Source organism: Trachemys scripta, chromosome 1 (genome assembly GCF_013100865.1).
Source record: "Trachemys scripta elegans isolate TJP31775 chromosome 1, CAS_Tse_1.0, whole genome shotgun sequence".
Classification (NCBI taxonomy): Eukaryota; Metazoa; Chordata; order Testudines; family Emydidae; genus Trachemys; species Trachemys scripta.
In genome coordinates, this window is record NC_048298.1 from 338,336,013 (window position 1) to 338,345,440 (window position 9,428).

The window sequence follows — 9,428 nt, forward strand, 5'->3', positions numbered from 1 at the left end:
GTACTGATTTTGCCCTAGATCCCTAAGTGGCCCCCTCAAGGATCAAACTCACAATCCTGGGTTTAGCAGGCCAATGCTCAAACCACTGAGTTATCCCTCCCCTGCAGCATTGACCCCAAGGAAGAGCATCACCTGGATCCCAAGGCCAGATGGGACCATTGTGATCATCCGGCCTGACCTCCTGCGTAACACAGGCCTCGGACCTTCCCTGGAACTAGAGCAGAGCTTTGAGGGTGTTGACGTCACTAGGCCTCACCCTAGGTAACTTGGGAGGGTGGAAGGCCACTAAGTGTCAATGAAGCCTTCCTGCACTAGGCCTAAGTGAACCAAACTCTNCGTGCCAGTCTCCTTGCACCGCTTTGGGATCCCAAATAAACTTTGTTTGCTTCTCCACCTGGTGTGTTTATTGACGCGAAGCACACCGGGCAACGAACCCGCTGTTGCTTTGCCTCGGGCACTCTGTGCTGGCAACAAGGGGGAAAAAGCCGCTCCTGATTTAAACATGGCCCAGGATGGAGAATCCGCGTGAATTCTCACTGCCCTAGTGCTAGAGGAAAGCTTGTGGGTTATCCAAACCATTCCCTGCAGCGTCTGGGTGTCGCCTGAAAGCCTCTCCTCTCATCACTGACCAGGAGAAGGGAGATCTGATGGGATCACAGCCAACGGGGCCTGCAAGCCAGCAGCCAGGCTGCCGGGAAGAGTACTTGGTTTATACGTGGTGTGACCGTGTCTGCCGCAGTGAGCGGGTCCTGACACTGGCCTTCTCCCTAATGAGCCTCTCTGCTCCTCATGCATCTGCAGGAACACGTAGCCATCTCTCAGGCACTACACTGTTCCTAGCAGTGGTACATCTGACTTAGCATCCCCCATAAGGAGCGGGCAGCATGTCCAGCAGTCAGAGAAGGGGATTCAGAGCCAGGACTCTGTGATCCTGGTTCCAGCTCTGCCAATTACTCCACCTATGGCCTTGGGCAAGTCACTTCCCCTCGCTGTGCCTCAGTTTCCCATGGCAATGCTAATAAACTCCCTTCCTTATAGTCTGGGGTGGGCAAAGCATATTCCCCTCCATCTCTAAGGCTTGTGGAGTTGAGATTTTTGAGGCCCGAACATAGGGGAAGATTTCCATTCTTTGAAATAAAAGCTACATTCCTCAGTGGCTGCCCCTGCCTTTGTTTCTTTGTTCTGATACCTTGGGGTTTAAAGCTACCTACAGCCAACCCACTAGCTACCTCCACAGCTGTGTCTGCCTGGAAGAAAGGAATCCAAAATGAAGGCCAGGCCATTTATAGAGGGAGCTAGCTCTTTGGTAGGGTTATGCTAATGACAGGGGGAGGGGCAGGTTTGGGGCCCTATATATACAGCTCTGGCTGTAGAAGCAGGGGCCGTGTTAAGCTTTGGTGATGTCAAAGAGACTTCAGCTGCTTCCCTTTGCCCATTCAAAGCCATTTCTCTGTGTGTCTCTGTAAGATCTAGAGGATCTGATTCTAATCTCACACCATTGTAGCTCCACTGACTTTATGGAGTTACCCCGATTCACACGGCTGTGAGTGGAGACCGAATCTGGCCCTGTCCATCTACACCGTTGTCCTGCTTGTCATTTGCACTCTTGTCTGTGCTCTTAGTTACTACTTATACATTCACAAATGCCCTGTTTGTTACATCTAGCTACAGAGCTCGGGCCTTGTCTTCACTGCTAAAAAGGTGCGGGCCTCAGGGTAACTGTGGGAGCTATTCTGAGGTAAAAACACAGTGAGGACAAAGGGCTTTGGCCTAGATCCTCCAAGTATTTTGGCTCCTAACTTCTACTGGAATCAATAGACGACAGGAGCCTACATACGTTTGCCGATCTGGGCCTTTAGCTTTACTGCGAGGTCAACCCCAGCTAGGGGTACAGTGCTGACCTCACCTAGTTTACCTCAGTGTAAAACTAAAGGGTTGTGTCTTTGCTTGCAAAGACAAGGTCGCACTTACCACCCCTTGGTCCCCATCACACGAGGCTGGAGAGGGAGGATGTTGCCAAAAGTCTAACTGGGTTCAAAAAAGAATTAGCAAAGTCCATGGAGGACAGGTCCACCAATGGCTGTTAGCCAAGATGGTCAGGGATGCAACTCCATGCTCTGGGTGTCCTTAAGCCTCTGAGTGCCAGAAACTGAGACTGGGCGGCAGGGGATGGATCACTCGATACATTTGCCCTGTTCTGTTCATTCCCTCTGAGGCAGGAGTTCTCAACGTTTTTTTTCTGAGGACCCCGCAACATGCTATAAAATCTCCACGGCCCACCAGTGTCATAATCACTGGTTTTCTGCATGTAAAAGCCAGGGCTGGTGTTACGGGGTAGCAAGCCGGGCAATTGCCTGGGGCCTTATGCCACAGGGCCCCCCCCAGAGCTACGTTGCTCAGGTGTTAGTTTCAGTTCCAGGCGGTGGAGCTCAAGGCCCGGGCTTTAGCCCCATGCGGCAGGGCTTTGGCTTTCTGCCCTGGGCCCAGGGCCGGCTCTAGGCACCAGCAAAACAAGCTGGTGCTTGGGGCGGCACATTTTTAGGGGCGGCATGGCCAGCGCCAGAATGTCGCCCCCGCAGCCCCTAAAAATGTGCCCCGGCCGTCCTAACTCACCTCCGCTGCTGCCGCTCGCGTGCCATGGTGCGCGAAACAGCTGATTTGCGCGCCGCTGCTCCCCCTCCCTCCCTCCCAGGCTTGAGAGCCTGGGGGGAGGAGGCAGGACTGGGGATTTGGGGAAGGGGCGGAGCTGAGGCGGAGCCGGGGGTGGGGTAAGAAAAAAATGGGGGGGGGAAGGGGGCAGGCGGCCAAAATTGTTTCTGCTTGGGGCGGCAAAAATCCTAGAGCTGGCCCTGCCTGGGTCCCAGCTAGTCTAACATTTGTCCTGCTTGGCAGCCCCCCTGAAACCTGCTCGCAGCCCCCCAAGGGGCCCTGGACCCCTGGTTGAGAACCACGGGTCTGAAGCACCTGGCACTAGTCACTGCCAGAAGACAGGATACAGGGCCAGCTGGACCACTGTCTGAGCCAGTGTGGCCGTACTTGTGTTAAGGTGTGTATCACGGAGTCCCCGGGCGATGCTCTGGAACTGCTCCCCACAAAGCCTGTCAGGACTTTGGGGAGCCTCCTCTCCCTCGGAGCAGACCATCTTCAGGACAAGAAGCTCACACGGCTTCACCTCCTGGGTCTGACCTTGGAGCATTCAGCATCTACCCCTCTGTGCGCTTCCCACAGCGAGTCCGCCCAGGCGGGGTCCTGGGGAAGCCAAAGGGTTCTGCACCCCAACTTGGCAGTCAGACGTGACTCTCAGCCAGCCAGTAAAACAGAGGTTTATTAGATGACAGGAACATGGTCTAAAACAGAGCCTGTAGGTCCAGTGAATGGGATCCCTCTGCTGGGTCCATTCTGGGGCCCAGCAAGGCAGACCCCCCATCTGCCCTCCCTTCCAGTCCCCAGCTAGCTCCAAACTCCCATCCAGCCCCTCCTTCTCTGGGCTTTGTCCCTTTCCCAGGCCAGGAGGTCACCTGATCCCTTTGTCTCCAACACCTTCAGTTGGCACCTTTGCAGAGGAGGGGCCAAGGCCATCAGTTGCTAGGAGACAGGGTGTCGGCCATTTATGTACACTGGCCCTTTGCTCTGCAGCAACCATACACCCTTATCCCAAGTCCTAGATACTTAAGAACTGCATAGGGGAAACTGAGGAAAACATTAAGAACAGTCCCACTTCATCACATCTCTCCCCCCTTCGAGACCGAACTGAGCGGGGTCATTGCAGCCAGTGACCTGGGGAAGTTCGAACCCACCAACGTTCCCAGGGATGCCCCAACATTTCTCCCATTCCTTGACGAGAGTTACACCAGGCCCTTCCAGTTTCATGCCCTCCCTTAGTTTGAGTGCGCTTGATGGCACTCGCAGGCCGCATGTGGGAAGGTTTATGCGGCCCATGCCTTTTTGCCACCCCAATACCCCTGGGGTTCAAACTGGGACTGGGTCTTCTCCCAGCACTTTGGTCTGGAGGGCTGCGATTCAGGCTCTCTTGGTTAAGAGCCCCTATCTTGATCGTGGCCAGCTCTGGGCTTGGGCAGCCGCTCCCCACCTTGTGGCCCAGATACAACACCTCTGTCGTCCCCACCTTACACTTTCCAGCTTTTACCATCAGTTCCACCTCCCTGAGGCAGTCCAGCACCCTCTTCACCTGGGACACATGTCCCTCCCAGGTCTGGCTAAAGACACACGTCATCGATGTACGCCAGGGCCAAGTTCTCCATCCCCCTCAGCTTGTCTAGAATCTCCCCAGGCCTAGGCATGGGGTAGGCATCGGACACGGTGATGGCTTTAAGCTTCCAATAGTCCCTGCAGAACCAGATCATCCCGTCTTCCTTGGGGACCAGCCCCACGGGTGAGGCCCATGGGCTGTTGAACGGATGGATCACATCTAAAGCCAGCATGTCCTTGACCTCTCTCTCCAGGTTCTGGGCTACTTTCCCAGTGACTCTGAATGGGGAACACCTGATGGGGAGATTGGCTCCCACCTTAGGGAAGAGATTCACCAGGGGGTCTTCCCCCTTCTCCTCCCAATCCTCCCTTTTCAGGTCCAGGGGTCCCCTCACTTTCCTCCCATACAGCAGCTCGAAAGGGAAGAATCCTGTGGATTCCTGGGGCACCACCAGCTGCCTCCCGATTCCCCACAGTTCTACTTCCCCTTGGGGAGCCCGTTCCCGGTACAGGAATCCCTTCTCCCACAGGACTTTGTCCCTGCAGCCTTCCCCAAAGGGGTTTGCAGCGCTGTGGCCAGCAAGTTCCCTCAGCTTCTCCAAGGAGGGATCCCTCTGCAGCTCGGTCTGGAATTCAGCTGCTAGGGAAGGGAGTAGGACCTGCTCCCTCTCGCTGGCTGGCCTGGTGTCACCCCACTCCCCCCCCCCGAGCCCTGTCCCTGGTAGCTCCCTCCCTGCCGTGGGATCACTTCCAAGCAGCACGTCTGGACCAGGCAAGCCTGGTTGGCAGCCAACCTGCCCTGCCTGGGTGTCCCCCCACTCAGCTGGGGTCTCAGCTCCCACCATGCTCAGCGCTGCCCTGGCTGTCCCAGTGGGGCAGGCAGCGAGCTCTCTGCTCTGGTCACAGCATCAGAGCCAGCATGAGCCCCCTCTCCGGTGTGCAGGGGGGCGGGGAGCATCTCTCCCTCCCACTCAGCCCCAGGGGTCTGGTCACAGGCAGGCAGGTACCCAGAGCCCAGCAGCCCCTCCCTCCTGCCAGCCAGGTCATTTGCATTTTCACTGACCATTTCCATCTTAGCCAATTGGTTCCCTGGATTCAAGTTTAAATCCTCGGCCGTTACAGGAGCGGGGCCTGGATCCTGTCCCAAAGCGACACAGTCCCCCCCAACAGGACCTCACAGCCGATATGCATGAGAACCCCAACGACCAGTCAGCCCGACCCCTCCTGGGTCTGCACAGGGATCCGGGCCATAGGCAGGGCGAGGGGCTTCATCCCGGGGATCTTCACCCAGGTCACACAGCCCCTCAGCATCTGTGGCTGCATCACCCGGGGCCCGACAACAGTTCTCTCTGTCCCAGGGTCTTGCCACCCCAGGCAGGTCTCCCCATTGACCACCATCTTCCGCTTCCACTGGGGTTCTGAGGGGCCTGAGTCCAGGAGACTCCACGCAGACATATAGATTGGGGCCTGGAGTAGGAGCCTGTCCACCACCCCACCCATCTGTCTGACAGCCTCTATGGCCTTGGGATCCAGCAAGGGAGCTAGATACCAGGGCTTTTCCGCAGGGTCCCCCTGGTTCAAATCACCAGCCTGCTCAAAGGCCATGTGGTGGGCATCCACATCCCCCCCCTTCCTTAACCAGGGGCAGCAATTTAGTGTCGAGGTTCCCTGCGGAACTGGCAGCCCGGGGTCTATTCCCACTCACCCCTGGGGAGCCCCCTATGCCTCTCCACTCCACCATCGCCAGTCCATGCTGCTGCTGCTTTTCCTGCGGCTTTTCCTCGGGCTCTTGCTCTCTCTCATGGTCCTCTCGCTCTCTCAGACTCAGCTCCAGTCCCATCTGTGTCCGACCCCGCGATGGGGAACCCGATCGTGAAGACCTCCGTCCAGTTGGGGACCAGACTCTTGGGGATGCCTGGCTACTGTTCCTGCTACTTCCAGATCCTCTTGTAGCCCCATCTGGGTCAGGAATCTGCTCCTTAGAGCAGTCCTCATCCTCCAGCTGCACGATTAACTGGGCCTTGGTGAACTTCCCAATGCGTAACCCTCTCTTTTTGCACAGGATTACAATGTTCTTCTTGAGGAGATGGTGATAGGCCATCACTCCGCTGTTCCCAAGTTGCTTTGGACTCAGAGGCCCGTGTGCTCTTAGCTCCCCATGGTTTCCAGGAAGAACCCCTAGTGTGCCAGCCCTTCTCGAGGTCACCACCTCTCTCCCAGGGTCGAGCGGCAAGCTCCTCCGCCCCTGAGACTGCTCGCTGCAGTCCTCAGGGGGACCCCGTTACTCCAACAGTCCTTCTTGCTGGTCACACACTCCTAGGGGTTAATCACTCCCTGAAACCATCCCTCTCTGAGCCTTCAGCACGCATGGTCCTTGGTATCCCCCCTGTTTTACTGCTCCCCGGTCACTTACTGCAAGAAGTGCCATTTACGGGGTGCCGTACATCCCACCTCTGCCATCTGTTGCTAGGAGACAGCAACCATACACCCTTATCCCAGCACCTAGATACTTAAGAACTGCATAGGGGAAACTGAGGAAAACATTAAGAACAGTCCCACTTCGTCACAGTGTGATACAGCCTAGGCATGGATTTCTGGGCGGGGTGTGGATGATGGTGGTGGCCCACTCTGGGGTCAGAGTGAAGGCCTCCTCCATTTGGGCTCATGGCCAGGAGAGTAAAGGGCCTCATGGGGCCAATCTGGGTGGGTGCCCAGAGAGTGTGGTGGGTGTGCAACGGAGGTTGTGTGTGTGTGTGTGGAGGGGCCAAGTGAGACAGGTAGCGTGAGTTAGAGGCATGATGTGTTTTGTGGTGTGGGTGCGCTAGCCTATGTCTTACTGGAGGGAGTGGAGCAGAGGGGGACGTGGTTGGGGGGTAGGGTGTGTGTATAGGGGTATGGGGGGGGGCCTGCAGTGGGCTTTGAGTCTGGAGGAGTGTGGATGTTTGAACAGGCTGTTTGGCTGTGGGTAAGTGTGTGTGTGTGTCTCTGTGTTTTGAGGTGTGTAGGGTTGGGGTGTGTCAGTGTGTGTGTTGGGGGCAGAGGACTGTGTGTTGTGAGGTGTGTAGGGGCTGGGGTAGGTCAGTGTGTGTGGGGCAGAGGACTGTGTGTTGTGAGGCATGTAGGGGCTGGGATGGGTCAGTGTATGCGGGGCAGAGGACTGTGTGTTTTGAGGTGTATAAGGGTTGGGGTGTGTCAGTGTGTGTGTGTTGGGGGCAGAGGACTGTGTGGTTTTGAGTGTGTAGGGGTTGGATTGGTCAGTGTGTGTGGGGGCAGAGGACTGAGTTTTGAGGAGTGTAGGGGCTGCGGTGGGTCAGTGTGTGTGGGGGGCAGAGGACTGTGTGTTCTGAGGCGTGTAGGGGTTGGAGTGGGTCAGTGGGTATGTGTGGGGCAGAGACTGTTGTAGTAAAAGGAGGCCCTGAGATATAAACCTTGGTATCAGAGGCCTGGTATAAGGCCTAAGGCCTAAGCTAAAGTAATGATCAAGACTTTGCTAACATAAAATACGTCAGGAGTGATGTGTAACTTGTTTGTACCTGTGTATAAGAATGTATCCCCGGCGTGGTGTCTTTGTCCGGCCACGGGGGCAGTGGAAAGTCCCGCCACTGAGCCGTGTCCTTGCCAAGAGGCACTTTCTCGTAGTATACCCTAAGTTAGGCTAAAAAACCTACAGGGAACTGCAATTGTGTCCAAGGTCGCAATAAACCTAGTCGACATGACTTTGCATCTTACTAGACTCTGTGGTTATTGGGGGTTCTCGTCGGGTTTGCTGTGTCAGCGATCTGCGCAGAGCTGGGACAGCACACAGAGGGATCACACGCACGCAGCCGAGTGATATCAGCATTGGAGAAAGCAGAGCACCCTACCGGTAGTTACACATCACTCCTGACGTATTGAGGTGCAACCCCTCTACGTAGCAAGGTACAACCCCTCTACGTAGTAAGGTGCCGCCTCTCACCTTGTACATGTTGGTTCGATCAAAACAACTCTATCCATCATTTTACCCTTTTGCCCCTGTCATTGGGATGGGTCGGCCTGTTCCATGTTATCTGTGGAATGTTCCGGTATAGTGTATGTTCTGATATCTGGTGTCCAGTACCTGTTAGGTATGTCTCTTTTTGCAGCATCAGCCCTTTCCTTGCCAGCTTCTGTGAGCAGGGCCTGCCTCTGGCTCACAGCTTAACTTTGCTTTATGTTAGCCAAGTCTTGACCATTACTTTAGTTTAGGCCTTAGGCCTCATACCAGGCCTCTGATACCAAGGTTTGTATCTCAGGGCCTCCTCTTACTACAACTGTGTGTTTTGAGGCGTGTAGGGACTGATGTGGGTCAATGTGTGTGGGGAGAGGACTGTGTTTTGAGGTGTGTAGAGGCTGGGGTGGGTCAGTGTGGGGAGCAGAGGGCTATGTGTTTCGAGGTGTGTAGTGGCTGGAGTTGGTCTGTTCATAGCCTTTTGCTTGAATTCAATTTTATTTTTTTAATCATTTTAATGGACAATGTCAATGTTTATTTTTAAGCATTTTTTCCCATTTTTATCAATTTACATTTTCACTGTTGTGCAAAATTCGGGATTTTAAACATTTTTTTTATGTGCATTGGTCAAAATTTTCACATTTGCAGGAAATCATGGAGGGGCCAGACAATGGTGTGTGTGTGTGTGTGACAATAATTGAATGACAGTAGACGTTGAGAGTCAAAAAATGAAAGTTTTATAATCACGAAAACACAAATTGTCAACATCGCATGTCAATGTACGCCCAGTAAATATCTTTCCGCCAAACTCTGAGTTCTCCAGCAACCTGTTTTGTACTTTGCTGAGCTGTCTATTTCGATTTTTATTGTCAGAAATATGGTTTGTCGGATTGTGGGTGTGCCGTGGAGCGACGTTTACTGACACGTACTGATAAAAATCGAAGCCTTCCAGGTCTAGCTGTGTGGCAGGGCAGGCAGGGTTTGTGGTGGGAGAGGGGTACATGTGTTTTGGACCTTGCGTAGAGGGTGGGTCTCAGAGCTCAGGCTCCAGCCCAAGCCCAAATTTCTATGCTGCACTTTTACAGCCCTGCTGCCCGAGCCCCACTCAGCCGGCCCTTGGTGCCGTGGGTTTTTATTGCAGTACAGATGTACCCTTAGGGTCTAAGCTACCCCTCAGAGCGCAGAGACAGATCAGGAGGTTGCAGCGTAGAAATTTGCCTTTGCTCAGCCCTGCTTGACGGAAGCAGCGTTT